At 44.7% G+C, this 15,800-nt stretch overlaps 2 long non-coding RNA genes across 2 annotated transcripts in view; one reads left to right on the forward strand and one right to left on the reverse strand.

The window, feature by feature from the left end:
* Positions 1 to 15,800, reverse strand: part of LOC310673576 — a 163,680-nt gene that overhangs the window by 96,168 nt on the left and 51,712 nt on the right. The gene's annotated exons all lie outside the window — the stretch shown is intronic.
* On the forward strand, positions 14 to 9,026 carry LOC310673571. Its single transcript, XR_014509121.1, has 4 exons — positions 14 to 295; positions 725 to 851; positions 6,204 to 6,270; positions 8,686 to 9,026. It is a non-coding gene; the product is annotated as an uncharacterized lncRNA (long non-coding RNA).

Raw genomic sequence — 15,800 nt, forward strand, 5'->3', positions numbered from 1 at the left:
ATTGGCCACTATCAACATGAGGTCACAATGGCCAGTCTCTCTCTCTCTCTCTCCTTCAGGGAGGCAGCATCCTCATGAGGTCACAGTAGCCAGGGGAGGATAGGGAAAAAACCAGATCACAGCAAGCTGTGTTTGCAGATGGTAGGTGCAAGTGTGGCCTGGCACCCCAGATTCAATGGTGAGCCTTCAAAGTGCAATAGCCATCTCTTACCTCCATTGGCCACTATCAACATGAGGTCACAAAGGCCAGTCTCTCTCTCCTTCAGAGAGGCAGCACAACTTCTACACAGTTTAGGTACTTCTGTCCCTATAATTAGGTACTTCTGTCTCCCCTTTTGGAGAGCTTATGGGTTTTGTTTTGGTTTGGGTTTTTGTACCAACGTTATTCTAAACATCCTTTTTCATTTCATACACCAGTGTGGTGTAGTGGTTAACAGCGGTAGACTCATAATCTGGGGAACCGGGTTCGCATCTCAGCTCCCCCACATGCAGCTGATGGGTGACCTTGGGCTAGTCACACTTCTCTGAAGTCTCTCAGCCCCACTCACTTCACAGAGTGTTTGTTGTGGGGGAGGAAGGGAAAGGAGAATGTTAGCAGCTTTGAGACTCCTTTGGGTAGTGATAAAGCGGGATATAAAATCCAAACTCTTCTTCTTCTTCTTCTTCTTCTTCTTCTTCTTCTTCTTCTTCTTCTATATATCATTTCCCATCTGAACAATCATAGCCTTGGAATTGGCATAGTAAATCTCTTCACTTTGCGGTCAGTGTCCTTGTTGCAGCAAATTGGCATGACACAGGATGCATGAGTTGCTTTACCACCCAATTCTCCCCACTGCGACTACCCTAGTAAGGTAGGATTTCTCTCTAAGTCATTTTTTAATTCATTCTTTATTTTGCATGCAAGGGCCTAATGTGGCAGAGTTCACTTTCCCCCTTCTTAATTGGCTCTTCAGAATCAGACCCCCAGCACTGTAACCCAGGGCTGGGGGAAATTTTCCACATTCTCTTCTGAGACCAAATGCCTGTGATGGGCAGAATCAGAGACAAATATGGGCATAGGAATAAATGTGAAATTTACCCTAGCATAGTAGGCAACTTGTTATGCATCTCCTCAAACACACCCTCTATCTCCCACCCAGGCAAGTGAGAAGCATTGTTAGAGGTCAAAGACACATTGGAGCTGGGCATATTCTGGGATCAAATCAGAAGCAGGATGGCTTTCATAATTCCAGGACTGTCCCTGGAAAATTGGGTTTGCATTTGGACCCTGCGTGTGAAACTCCCATCCCTGCTATAATTCATCATCCTTAATTTCTGACTGTTTGGCTTACATGTCGACCGTCCTGGAGCCATGCAAACAAATTATCCGCTCCATCTTTAGTCAAAGTGGCCAAATTCAATTTAGCAAAGATGAAGGGGTCACTCTCAGTGGACAACAATTCATATTTTTGAGAGTTAGCCAAAGGAAATAAATAAAGTTCAACTTTAGCTATCTGAAAGGCCTCGGAGACATGCAAAACATTTGACTAATCAGAAGCTAGGAATGCTGTTTATGGAGGGCTGCAGTGACACGAAGCTACCGAGGTAATATGACAGAGTCTCTCTCTCCCTCTGTCCACAGCAAAGGGGGGTGTCCTCTATTCCTCCGGTGAATTCCCCATGTCCACCTAGATTGGGGTGGGGCAGACATCCAGTTGCCTGACATTTTTATGTGACCTTACTTGATTCCCGCTTCCTGAAACAAATATTTGAATCAAAGTGTAACAGTGCTACAAAATTCACTCTCCTCCGATTTTTGCAGTGCCCTTCTCTCTCTCTCTCTCTCTCTCTCTCTTTTAATAATCTTTATTAATTTAAATTACACACATATACAAAGAATTTACAATCTCATACTACAAAAAGAAAATTAAAGAAAAAAGAATTAAGAAAAAAGAAAAGAAAGAAGAAAGAAGAAAGAAGAAAAGGCAGATTTACATGCATAAAAAACTTAATCTTCCTAATTAATACTTAAATAAACACTTAAATAAAAAAGACTTCCGACAAAACGAGTCTTCCCTTCTCAACAAAACAATGTGTGCAAAAATATATATATTGGGGGGAAGTGTGCAAATAAATGCATGTTTGACACACAAAAAAGCACACACAAATGTGTTATATTGAGCAGGAGTAGGCAACCTAAGGCCCATGGGCCACAAGCAGCCCACGGGGGCCGTTTAACCGGCCCACGAGCCACCCCCAAACAGCCACCTGCTCAGTGAGTCCCCACGCGCTGCGCCAGTTTAGCGCAATGCGGCGCGAGGACTCGCTTCTGTGGCACCAGAAATCATGTCTGCACATGTGCAGATGCCAAAAATCGTGTCTGCACAGATGCAGATGCCAGAAATTACGTCTGCGCAGACACAGATGCTGGAAATCGCACACGCGCACGCTCTGGTGCACACACAATCTGGCCCACGGAGCGATCTCCGCTGGAGTGAACTGGCCCAGGCGAGGTAAACCATGCCGACCCCTGCTATTGAGAGATACTGCTTGCAAAAATGTGTATATCAGAAGAAATGCAAATGCATAATAAAATGCTGGCAAATTGTTGTATTGGCATTATTGTTATTATTAAAAAAGAAAAGCAATGCAGAAATGTGGAAAACTGAACTTAAGACTGGAAAAAATGACAAATTGAGAGAAATCAGAATGGATAGTTATAGTAGTATTATTACTACTACTACTACTACTACTACTACTAGTATTACTATTATTACTATTATTATTTATTGAATTTATATAGCATCCTATACCTGGAGGTCTCAGGGCAGTTCACAGAACAAAAACAAAATTTAAAACCACAAAATATATAATTGAAATGAAAACAACCCTATAACCCACCCCCACCCCGCAAAAACCCCACATTTTAAAAGGGCATAGGATGTTTCATCAATCCCTACAACCAGGCAGTAGTGCCAAATCTGTGGAAATTGCTGTGAGGGAGACAAAAACTGAAGTGTACTTGAGTTCCCATGAGGCAAGACACACTGATTACAGCAATAAACTTTATTGAATTAGCAGAACTGGACAACAGGGGCAAAGCAACTGCTTATATATATTTCTGAAGACCTGGGCCACTCCCACTCCCTACTTGATTAAATGTCTAAACATCCAAGCTGCGAATCATTACTCAGATTTTAAGAGCCAATGGCAGAGGCCCAAATCCTGAAATGTTCTGTGATTGGATATCAGAACACAGGAGCTCAGAATCCTTGGTCCAGACTCAAGCTCAGGCAAACACAGACCACTGAATACTAACAAAAACCTTGAGACCAGCCAATTGATTTGGAGATGAAGTTCCTTCCTGGACTCAAATATGGCGACCAAAAAATTGCATAGCAAGGTCATTAGCAAAACAATAAACCACAAAAAAACAAAAAAACCACAGAAATGAGGATGGGAGGGTGGGAGACCAAAAAGTGTCAGGTGAGGAGCTGAGGCCTCCCATGATTGACCAATTATTGCAAGTGGGTAAACCTGAATTTCTCCATGGCCAAAGGGAGGGAACATCTCCCATTGGCCATTGGGAGGGATCAAAATGGCCTGACACTGGTAGTGAGTTGTGTGGTGCCACAACTGCCACCCACAACTCTTCACACAATGAGTGTAACACAAAGCCAGATTCTCATGGTCCATTGTACAAGCAAGCTTCGTTCCAGTTTGTCCCACTGTTTCAGCCTTTCAGGGTTTCAGTCCATGTTGCGTCTGGAGAATGAATGTCGCCCCCGTGCATTGCTCAATCTTTAACTGCTGATGTATACATAAAAATGCTTTTTTATGTATGCGACAACAGCCACATGGATGTTGAAAGCCCAGAGATGGAAAGAAGAGTCCCTACCAGAGAGGAATGGCAAACTAAGCTGATGGACTACGCCAGGTGTAGGCAAACTGAGGCCCGAGGGCCGGATGCGGCCCAATCGCCTTCTCAATCCGGCCCGCAGATGATCCGGGAATCAGTGTGTTTTTACATGAGTAGAATGTGTGCTTTTATTTAAAATGCATCTCTGGGTTATTTGTGGGGCATAGGAATTCGTTCATTCCCCCCCCCCCCAAAAAAAAATAGTCCGGCCCACCACATGGTCTCAGGGACGGTGGACCGGCCCACGGCTGGAAAAGGTTGCTTGGACTACACCAAAATGGCAAAACTGACCAGAAAGCTCAGGAACCAAGAAGACCAAAACTTTAAGAAAGAATGGGGGGAAATTATGATTTATTTAGGAGACCACTGTAAGCAGATGAAAACATTAGCAGGATTCTAATAACACTTGTAATGCAACAAACACTATGGACAATATGGAAAGATATGAAATATAAATTATGAAATAATATGCAGTAGAAAATGTTGACAATAGGACCCAGGGAGGGGATAGTGGGAAGTCTCAAGATTCAGAGAAATCTCTATATATGGATATGTATTTGGTACTGTTACAACTTTACATTTGGAAAATCAAATAAAAACGATTTCAAAAAACAAACCAACGCTGATGCAGTTGCTTAGCAGAGGGAAAATGACACGTAAGCAAAGCGGTACTCATAAATAACCTGCCATCTTTGAAAAATTAAACGGAAGCCTCCCAGTTCACCTTTGGCCTCTGGTCTTTCGTAAAGGTGGCTGGGCAGGATGGCCAATGGAGACAAATCCACAAGCGCAAAAATCAATGCCGCTACTTAAAAATCCTTATGAAATACATCAGGACAGAGATGCAATGTATAATTAATTGATTAGCCCCAAGAGATAGTTCAACGGAGCCCAGCACACATGAGCAACATCAAATTTAAGTGATGAAAGATGTAGCATGGGAAGTGGGTGGGGGACTTTTTACTGGGTGGGTTGGACACCCAGTAACACTCTGTCTTCTTGTTGATAACCACCCTACAAGCCAACTGTTAGATTTTCATTTAAAAAAAATAATGAAATAAAAAATTGCTACTTATGTGGGCCAGCAATTTCCACTCTAGACCAGGCCAATGAGCAGCCAAAGAACAGAAATAAGAAGACTCCTATGGGATGCACTATTCCACAGCTGGAGCCAAGTGTGGAGAATGATTCATGGTTTTGAGCCTTGACTTCTCACTGGATTGGCTACGGAACAATTAACCATAAAACAAAATCGTGCTTTTTCTTCCAGAACACTTTGAGGCAAAAGAACATCTTCAACAGCTTGCCCTCAGAGCGTACCACACAACTTGTGCAATAAACAGCAACGTTGGTTTAAAAGGGGTGGCACTGTGGGTAAAACCTCAGCGCCTAGGACTTGCCGATCGCATGGTCGGTGGTTTGAATCCCCGCGGCGGGATGAGCTCCCATCGTTTGGTCCCAGCTCCTGCCCACGTAGCAGTTCGAAAGCACCCTTAAGTGCAAGTAGATAAACATGTACCGCTTTATAGCGGGAAGGTAAACGGCATTTCCGTGTGCTGCTCTGGTGCCGGTTCGCCACGTGACCCGGAAGTGTCTGCGGACAGCGCTGGCTCCCGGCCTCTAGAGTGAGATGAGCGCACAACCATAGAGTCTGTCAAGACTGGCCCGTACAGGCAGGGGTACCTTTACCTTTACCTTTGCCGCACTGAGACAGGTTTATTTGTTATATAAATTTATTTATTTGGTTTTTCAAATTAAAGATTTACAATCACATATCCAACATACATCATAAAAACAAGATTTCCAAAGAATCTCCTGCACTTCCCCCTTCCCCTTTGTGGGTCCTATTGTTAGTCATTTCCTCCTGCATCTTTCATAATAATCCAAATCTTTTACATCTCCATTATGTCCAAAATTCAACATTAAACTACAAGTGTTATTCCAATCCTACTAACAATTTTAGCTATTTGCAATGGCTTTAAAAATAGATTATAAAGTTTCCCCATTCCTTATTAAAATTTTGGTCTTCCTGATTTCTGATTCTTCTGCTCATTTTTGCCATTGCAGCATAATCCATCAATTTAATCTGCCATTCTTCTCTGGAAGGGACTTTATCTTCTTTCCATCTCTGGGCCAATAAGATCTGCATACCCATGGTCACATACATAAATAGCATTTTCTGCTCCCTTGGGATTTTGGCACCTAGAATTCCTAAAAGAAAGGCTTTGGGGGTTTTTAAAAGAAAAAGTTATTTTAAACATTTTTTTCACTTCATTATATATCATTTCCCAAAATTCTTTTACAGTTGTACCTTGGAAGCTGAATGCCTTGGCTCCCGAAAAAATTGGCTCCTGAACCATCGAACCCCAGAAGTGAGTGTTCCAGTTTTTGAACGATTTTCAGAAGCCAGATGTCTAGCTCAGAATCCTCGCTTTGGTTTTTGAACGGTTCTGGGAGTCGAACAGACTCCCAGAACGCATTCTGTTCAAAAACCAAGGTACCACTGTACTACCTTACATGTCCATCACATATGATAAAAGGTGCCTTCTTTTTCCTTACATTTGCATTATATATTTGTGCCTGTTTTCTACATTTTTGTTTTAAAGGTACCCCTGACAGTTAAGTCCAGTCGCAGATGACTCTGGGGTTGCGGCGCTCATCTCGCTTTACAGGCCGAGGGAGCCAGCATTTGTCCACTTCCACAGACAGTTTTTCCAGGTCATGTAACCAGCATGACAAAGCCGCTTCTGTCAAAGCCAGAGAAACGCATGAAAACGCTGTTTACCTTCCCTCTGGAGCAGTACCTATTTATCTACTTGCACCCTGTCGCGTGGCCTCGAACCACCAACCTTCTGATCGGCAAGTCCAAGCAGCGCAGTGGTTTAAACCACAGCGCCACCCGTGTCCCTTATTTTTGCTAATTTACTGGGAGTTAAATATCAACGGTACATCATTTTCATATAGTTGCACTGAGACAGGTTTAGAACTGCAAGATGAAAGGGGTTTTTTGTTTTTGTTTTTTTGGTGGTGGTGGTGGGGAATAACAGCAGAATAAATAGTTACAAGGTTTTATGCATGAAATTATGTTTGTGAAAATATGCTTCATTAAATGTTCCGAATGCTTAGCCCTTCGAAATGTCATAGTTGGGTAGCCGACAAAAAGAGGGCTTTGCTAGAAACAGGAGAGGCTCATCTTTAACTGGAAATGTGTTCTAGAACATTCTTAGGAGCACTGTGGGGAATGCAGGGGCTAGAATCTTAAGCAGCAGCACTCCCACTGCAACATTTGGTTGCAGTTCCGGCTGAGCCCAGTTGCATGTCAAGGTCTCCCAAGCCACCCTGAAATACATCACAATTCACACAAAATTTTTGTTTAGGTTTTTGGCATAACTTTGGCCACAATTTTATTAAAATACATAAATGTGAGTGGATGATAAGGAATTGGTTCCGACTATCTGTCCCCACCCTAGGACAGAACTGACTTCTGGATTCCAGTGAAAGCTAGTAAGGAAAAGCCATATTGGGGAGAGCATTGAGCCGGGCACCAGACCTTCACCTCTCCCCGCATGCTCCCAGAGTCTTGCGCGGCCTAAACCCCAGCCAGGGATTCAGATGAAAGAATGGCAAGCCCCTGGATTCCTTTAACGGAATTCCCTTGCAGCAGCAGCATTGGAGGGGCAGGCACCGCCAATTTTCACCCCTCCACCAACCAATTCTTTAACCGATGCCTAACCGCAACTTACAAGTTGTGACGATTCGCTATGCAGTAGGCAAAAAACAAATGGCACCAGCCAATCAGCCAAATGGACAAAATTCCTACCAGGCCCCTGCCCCAAAAGCAGACGACCCCATGACAGGCATAGCAAGGTCAATGTAATAGCCCCAAATTAGGGAGGGTGGGTGAGTGTTCCAATGCATGCAGCAAAAGAACAGAGTCAGTGCTGCGTGGCCTGATTTTATAACCTTTGGTCCGTCCCACTAATTGGCAACATCAAGATTTTCCCAGTAACCCAACAGCCCAATCACTGCAGATGGTCATCCAAACTATCCCGCCCAGCAACAGAGGGGTAGCATGTCAGACCCCACCGCAACACGTGCTCTCCATGAAGGAGAACATACTTTGTAATATATAGAATAACAATGAACATCTCAGGACTCCGGCCCCCTTCCCTTACTCTTGAAAGGCTTTCCAAGAATATCCATACGGTCAAAGTTTATGCTCTGCTTCCAAAATAAGGGATCATGTGCCTTTGTCTCAACATTCTAAAACAAATGTTTAAATCTAAATGGATTCTATTTGGGCACAGCTGGAGTTTATATGGATCAGCTTACGGAATCAGGTCCTGGGTTTCTTGACACACTGCTACATTTCAGTCAATATTTAGTCAAACCTGATCCGGATTTACTACGAGAAAAAAATAAATCAGCCAAGAAGTTTAAGGAGAACATACTTGTGTCTGAAAATTCAACCCATGCCTTCGCTCTCATAGGGTCAATGCAGGACTTTCCCATTATTATCATTATTAGCCTTTGAATGGTGGATTTGTAGTGCTTATGTGGCTTCCTTGATTTACTGGGCAGTTAAAGCTAGGGGCGAGTCATTTAAGGCACAGTTGATGCATTGCCAAAAGGACGTGGGAGGAGATTTGATGCTCTCAGGGCTGGCCCAAGAGATTTTGGCACCTGAGGCTGCTGTCTGAGGCAGTTGCCTCACCTTGCCTTATGGGTGAACCGGCCTTGGATGCTATCCATTTTATTACATATTGTTCTGACGTATGTTCATATAGCTGTGGCCTATCGGACCAAATCAGCTGGGGGGAAAGTTACACAATGTAAACATGAGGCGTCCGATGGATTATTGCCATTCCTGTCCTACGATCCAGTATGACAGCAGCCGTGCTCTGGAATGATTAAGATCAAGCAGGCACCTTCGCTGAACTGTTTTCGACGCCTGATGAAAACCTCTTTTGCTCCGGCAAGCCTACCCAGACATGTAATTTTATTATACTTGTTTTTAAGTTCTGTTGATTTTATCTACGGTCGTGATCATTCTGTTATGTCTACTGGTTTTTTTAAAGAGTTTGCTCACTTTGTTGGTATGTTTTCAATAAACATTTTACACCGTTAACCTTGTAGGGTTTTTAATTTATTTATTTTACTAAAGAGTAAATAAATAAATCTTCATAATATGCATGCTCCAGAGGCTTCCGCTCACATCGGTCCTACTCTGTCTCTCTTGCCACACAGTGAACAAGGGCACTGCTAGTACCGGCAACAAACAGGACACAGACTCCACTAGAAATTGGTTCTAAATAGCGTTTTCTGTGTTTGGCATCCTGCTAAAGTGCTGAGCTGTGAGAGAAGTTGTCATATACAGTGGTACCTCAGGTTAAGAACTTAATTCATTCTGGAGGTCTGTTCTTAACCTGAAACTGTTCTTAACCTGAAGCACCACTTTAGCTAATAGGGCCTCCTGCTGCCACTGCACCGCTGCTGCACGATTTCTGTTCTCATCCTGAAGCAACGTTCTTAACCCGAGGTAATATTTCTGGGTTAGTGGAGTCTATAACCTGAAGCGTATGTAACCTGAAGCATATGTAACCCAAGGTACCACTGTACTCTTATGCTAGCTAGTGATGGGTAAAGGTAAAGGTAAACGACTTCTGGACGGTTAAGTCAAAGGCGACTATGGGGTTGCGGCACTCATCTTGCTTTCATGCCAAGGGAGCCAGCATTTGTCCACAGACAGCTTTCCAGGTCATGGGGCCAGCATGACTAAACCGCTTCTGGTGCAACTAGACACCGTCACGGAATCGAGAGCACACGGAAATGCCGTTTACCTTCCCGCTACAGCGGTACCTATTTCTCTACTTGCACTGGCGTGCTTTTGAACTGCTAGGTTGGCAGAAGCTGGGACAGAGCAATAGGAGCTCACCCCGTCACAGGGATTCGAACCGCTGACCTTCTGATCAGCAAGCCCAAGAGGCTCAGAGGTCTAGACCACAGTGCTACCCGTGTCCCTATTGGTGATGGGTAGGGATGCAAGAAAGCACCAATATCTTTCTTTGAATCATAGAATCAGTTGGAAGGAACCCTGATGATCATATAGTTTAAGCTCCCCACAATGTAGGAATCTCAACTCGAGCTTCCATGACAATGGCCATCCAACCTCTGCTTTGTCGTATGCAGTGCTGTTTCCCTTCCACTGCAGCTCACTTTCCAACAAAGACTACAATATTCATCTTGCTGTCCACAGAGGCAGAATTTTAACATAAGCTGATTACATTATCATTACATGATTCCATACTATTCATTTCAATGCAAAGGAAACAAGATGCAGATAGGAAGGGGAGCCATCATTTATGTATCGTTGGTGGACTGGAAACAACAGGGACTAACTACAGCAGGAGTCTAGGCTCAGCTAATATTTATTTGTATCCCACTTTTCGTCCAAGGAGCTCAAGATGGTTTACATGATTCTCCCCATTTTTACTTCTTCACGACTACCCTGTGATGTAGATTAGCCTGAGAACAAGGGACTGGCCTAAGATCACCCAGTGAGCTTTACAGATGAGTGGGGATTGATCTCTAGCCTCCAACAACAGGACTGTACAAGGGTCCCTGATTATAAAATCATAGAAAACGGGAGATACGTAGCCGCTCCAGCAGCATATCTCTATTTCCTCACATCCAGAAATGCAAGAAGGGCTTTTACTCTTGCTAGAAGCTGAGCCTTGCCCTCACTGGTTCTGGAAGGCTCCTATAGAAGGATCCCATATGCACAGAGACTTTGCGCCTGCCCATTAGGGGAAATAGGAAGCCTTGAACATATATTTTTTAGATGTCCTTATTATGTTGAGATTCGTAGAGACAACGTTGATCCTTTGCTGAAGAGGCTCGCCAATCTTTCAGACAAATCTAAACTTAATTCTTTCCTCTTAGGCAACGATCATAAGACGACCTGCGCCCAGATTTGTAGGCACAGATCATCCTCTAGAATAAAATAGCTTACTAGGGAAATGCTGAAATAGCCCTTTGGGGCACCTCAGGGTCAATTTTTTATGGTAGCCCAAATCTCAGTTGTAAGGGTGTATGTATATATCTTAATTTTAACATGAGCTATTGCTGCAATCTGCTCCGATTGTATATTTTATCTTTATGAATGCTGTTTTTATTGTGTTATATTATGTGAGCTGGTCTTTGACCATAATAAATTATCTATCTATCAAAATGATCTATCTCTAGCCTCCAAAGTCCTAATCCAGCACTCAAGCCCCATTGGGCTTAAGATAGGGGGTCAGCCCTTGATTTTGCTACCCAACCTCCTTCAATTTCCAGCCTCGCCACCATTCCTATCTTCGCCAAGAAATAGTATGATAGAAGATGCACTATAGGATGGGGGTGGCTGATGCTGTCTCAAAGTTCCTTGAAGCTTTGGTAATGTTTGCTTCATGCTACGCTCCTTCATTGCAGGACAAACGAAAATGGAAAGCCCCATTTTAGTTCTAAATAAATTATGTCAAATGTTTGCACTTTGGCAAGGAATGTGCAGGCACCTCTTCACATCATGCTTCGCTGTGTCGGGCTATCAGGAGCTGGCAAGCACACACTCTGCTCCTCAGCTATGTAGGAATGCAGGATTGTCAGATTTCAATCAAGAGTGAAAGCCAGCCAGGACCTTCAGCTAAAGTAAACCTTGAGCACTTAATATTTAATACAAAAACATCCTGTTCTCTTAGACTGATTCACCTTCAACAAAGTACAACTTTGTCTTCGGAACAAGGAGATTACAAGAAAGAGGGCTTAAACTTTAATGGAATATATAAAACAGTAAATGATTAAGTTCCAGGTGGTGAGCGCATTCTAACTGATACCATGTGAGAATCTCACCCTGGCCATTGGATTGACACTGATTGACGTCACGTGTCACGCTTGCATGCTTTCAAGCTGACAGTGCTTCCCAGAACTGGAACAGAACCAAAGAAGATGCCATCTTACATATGCAGGGACTGGATGGGCCAAACCATGTAGAAGCCATTTTGTCAAGGAAGCCATGTATTTATTGTTGTTGTGTTGTTTTGAAAAATCAGCAGGCTACTCACTGCTGCAGTCCCACCTAGGGGTAAGTCCCACTGAACGCAGAGGGGCTTTTGTCTAGGTAGATGTTTATGGGACATAGGGGAAAGCTTCGGAGAAAACTTGCAGTGAGTCTTGGCCCAATACATCCTGAAAATTACCTTAAAGGTAAAGGGAGGGACCCCTGACCATTAGGTCCAATCGTGACCGACTCTGGGGTTGTGGCGCTCATCTCACTTTACTGGCCGAGGGAGCCAGCGTACAGCTTCCGGGTCATGTGGCCAGCATGACTAAGCCACTTCTGGCAAACCAGAGCAGGGCACGGAAACGCCGTTTACCTTCCTGCCAGAGCGGTACCTATTTATCTACTTGCACTTTGACGTGCTTTCGAACTGCTAGGTGGGCAGGAGCTGGGACCGAGCAACGGGAGCTCACCCCGTCGTGGGGATTCGAACCGCCGACCTTCTGATCGGCAAGCCCTAGGCTCTGTGGTTTAATCCACAGTGCCACCCGCGTCCCTGAGCTTTTTAGCGGTAAAATGTCCAGTGAGCAAGCTTCTGAGCAGATGTCTAGATTTGAATCACCAAATCTGAATCTACTTTTCAGCATTGAACATGGCAGTTAGGAAGCACCTTAAAATTTTGTTTGCCGCAGACATATGCTTAGAAATGTGATTTAAAGAAATATGCATTTTTGAGTGTAGCTACCTTTGGCAATTTGTTGGGTGGGTGGGGACAAAATGAAGCCCCACCCACCCTAAAGATCAGAGGGGTCGATGTTTGGAGGGGTATTGTAACTTAACTTTCCTAAATTTACAGGTGGCTGAAGGTTCTCGGGAGTTTCCTCTGGCTTTTAATAATCATTAAAATAAAAAAGCGCCACAACACTACAGGCTCCCTCCATTCCCGGCTGGCCACATTTTGCATCCCATCACATTGCTCTGAAAGCATTCCAGGAAGTAGAGCTGTCAGAAAGTTGCAGAGGGACAACTTGCAGTGAGGGGTACAGTGTTTTGTTTTCTCTTTATTTTCTTTTTTTTAAGTAAGAAATCATGAGACAAACCATCAGCCACCTGGTAAGATTAACCCATCAGCCATGGCACGTAGAACTCATAAAGTGCTGCCTACACACACATACATGCATGAATATATACAGTGCTTTTTTCTGGGGGTACGCAGGGGTACGCATACCCCTAAACATTTTGTGAATCTTGGTACTTTTGTCTGTTTACTGCATTTATTTTTCCATGTGAATTATAAAATGGTGATTTTCTTGAGTCAAAATGAAAGTACCCCTAAACATTTTTTTAGAAAAAATAAAAAGCACTGCATATATGTGAAATTCCTCCCTCTGCCCCCAAGAAAACAGACAATCAGTGCCTGTTTTCACGGTGGGGGCAGTGGGTGTTTAGGAAACTGGGAGCAGCGATGTCACAAGGGGGGGCGGTGCACACCAGGTGCCATGTTGGGGGGGGTGTAAAACAACAACAAACCTCCGGTTACGTGAAACATATTCAATAAACACACAAGTCGTAACCAGCTATAAAAAATAATATACAGTGGTACCCCACAAGACGAATGCCTCGGAAGACGAAAAACTCGCTAGACGAAAGGGTTTTTTGTTTTCTGAGGTGCTTCACAAGACGGATTTTCCTAAGGGCTTGCTTCGCTAGACGAAACAGCCCTGCCTCTCCTGTCATGGCGACGGTCACTGCACACACGCACGCTCGCTTCCCCGCTCCTCCGGCTCCCTCCCACTTTCCGGCTGACGACTCCTCCGGCTCCCTCCGACCTTCCGGCTGACGGCCGACCTTCCGGCTGCCTCGCGCCGCTGCCCACCGCCCTCGTGCGCTCCTCTCAGAGAGCCGTTGCCGCCAGAAGCCAGCGTTGCAGCCAGAGTCGCGCTCCTAAGCCCCGCCGCCCTCCAGCAGCCACGTCACGCAGTGGCCACAAGGCGCGGGTGAGTCCGAGGTACCGGCTGCAGCAGCTGCCCTGCTTCTTCCCGCCCCTCCCCGCCGTTGTTAGTGTTTAACTGCAGTGGTGCTTCGCAAGACGAAAAAACTCACTCAACGAAAAAACTCGCGGAACAAATTAATTTCGTCTTGCGAGGCACCACTGTATACTATTCATTGTATTGAATTGTAAATTTCAACAGAAGTAGCTCATAAAGTTCAACGAAGAAAGTAGAAGATCCAGTGGACTGGATTATTTGTTCAAATGTACAGCCGGTTACGTCTTGTATGTCGTGGGGGTGACAAGAAGGTACCCCGTGGGGTGCTCGCCTCGCCACCCCTGGGCATGGCAGCGCGAGCAGCCATCGCGCCGTTGCAGCCGCATGTGGAGGATCCTCCGTTCACAGCTGCAGCCGCAAGCAGAGGATCCCACCACCATCTGTACGGCGTTCAGGCAGTGGCGCTGCCAAACCACTATGTACAAACCATGCATGGCTGTACATAGTGACGCCACACATTCACTGTACATAGCAGTTTGCCGCCGGCAATGCCCAAGCACCATAAAGATGGGGGGGGGGATCGACTTCCGGGTCTGAACGCGATCGGAAGATGGCTGCTTTCCTCTGATGTCTCAGAGGAAGAGCTCTGAGAAGGACGGGGTTTTACTGCTTCGACGACGCAGAAACTCCATAAAACCGCAGGCGGGGAAAGCCTACGGCCGTGGGACTCAGCGGGCACCGAAAGCGCAGCTCCAGATCGTCTCCGGGTCGTAAATAGCCCCGGGGAACGGAGGGGGGGCCGGCGTGGTGCTGTGAGGCTATCGCTACCTTCTCAGAGCGACGTCGCACTGCCAATCGGAAAGCGTTCGACCTCTTCTTGTTACAATTTGGATTACAAAACAGAATAATCGTGAGTAAACTACAGTAAATTTGAAGGACTTTAATTTGGAAAACTTGAATTGGAAAAGAATCGGGACTTTAAATTTCTTTAAGAATGATCGGAACAGAGGCGGGAAGGTCTAAACAGGAAGTCAGCCTTCCGCTTTGTATATAGTAGAAAGTAAAGACTATGCTTTTAACCTTCTAAAATAAGAGACTGAAAAAGCTACTCTGAAGCCATAGAAAGGATTGCAACCCCCCTCCCAAGAACTGGAAGGAGGGGGAGTATTTTGGGAAAGACTAAATCCCCCGGAGAAAGAGGCTGCGGTAACAGAAACATCGCTCTGACTCCCAGGTTCTGAGCTGTCGAATTTGAAAATACTAGCCTCAGAAAGGGGATAGTGGACGGCGCTTGATTAATGAGAGTTAAAGGTGCTATAAAACTGTTATAAAGGTGTTAGAACCATAAAACTGTCGCCAAAAGGATTGATGATACAATTCGGTCTTGACTGTAAACCAAAGGACATTTTGTCTCTTCTGATTATGGAATCTTAGAGTCTCCCTAGTGGGCACAGACATCGTCACAAGTCTATTGGTAATTTTCCACTGTAACATCTTACTGCAATTTCTTATCGGACTGTCTGTTTGTGCCACAAGCTCAGCTGCAGCTGCAGTCTGACCGTGGGAAAGCTTGGCTTATGGCTGAGAAAGAGAGTTATCAGAGTTATCAGGAAAAGACAACAAGATCGGGCAAATCCTTTCTTCCAGGAAGAAGAGGTTCTCTAGACCCTACAGGAGGCATTGCCTTACAGCAGAAGGGGAAAGGAATGTCTACTACAGATGAACTGATAAGTTCTGGCTTTTCAAAACTACAAGGGGCCATTGATAAACTTACAGCGGAGGTGTCAGGCACGAAGAAGGAGATTGCAGAAATCAAAAATCAGGTGGTAGAAACGAACAAAGGGATTGCAGATGCATCTTCAAAAATAGATCAAAA

Source organism: Podarcis tiliguerta (assembly GCF_965153285.1).
Source record: "Podarcis tiliguerta genome assembly, chromosome: 3".
Taxonomy (NCBI): Eukaryota; Metazoa; Chordata; class Lepidosauria; order Squamata; family Lacertidae; genus Podarcis; species Podarcis tiliguerta.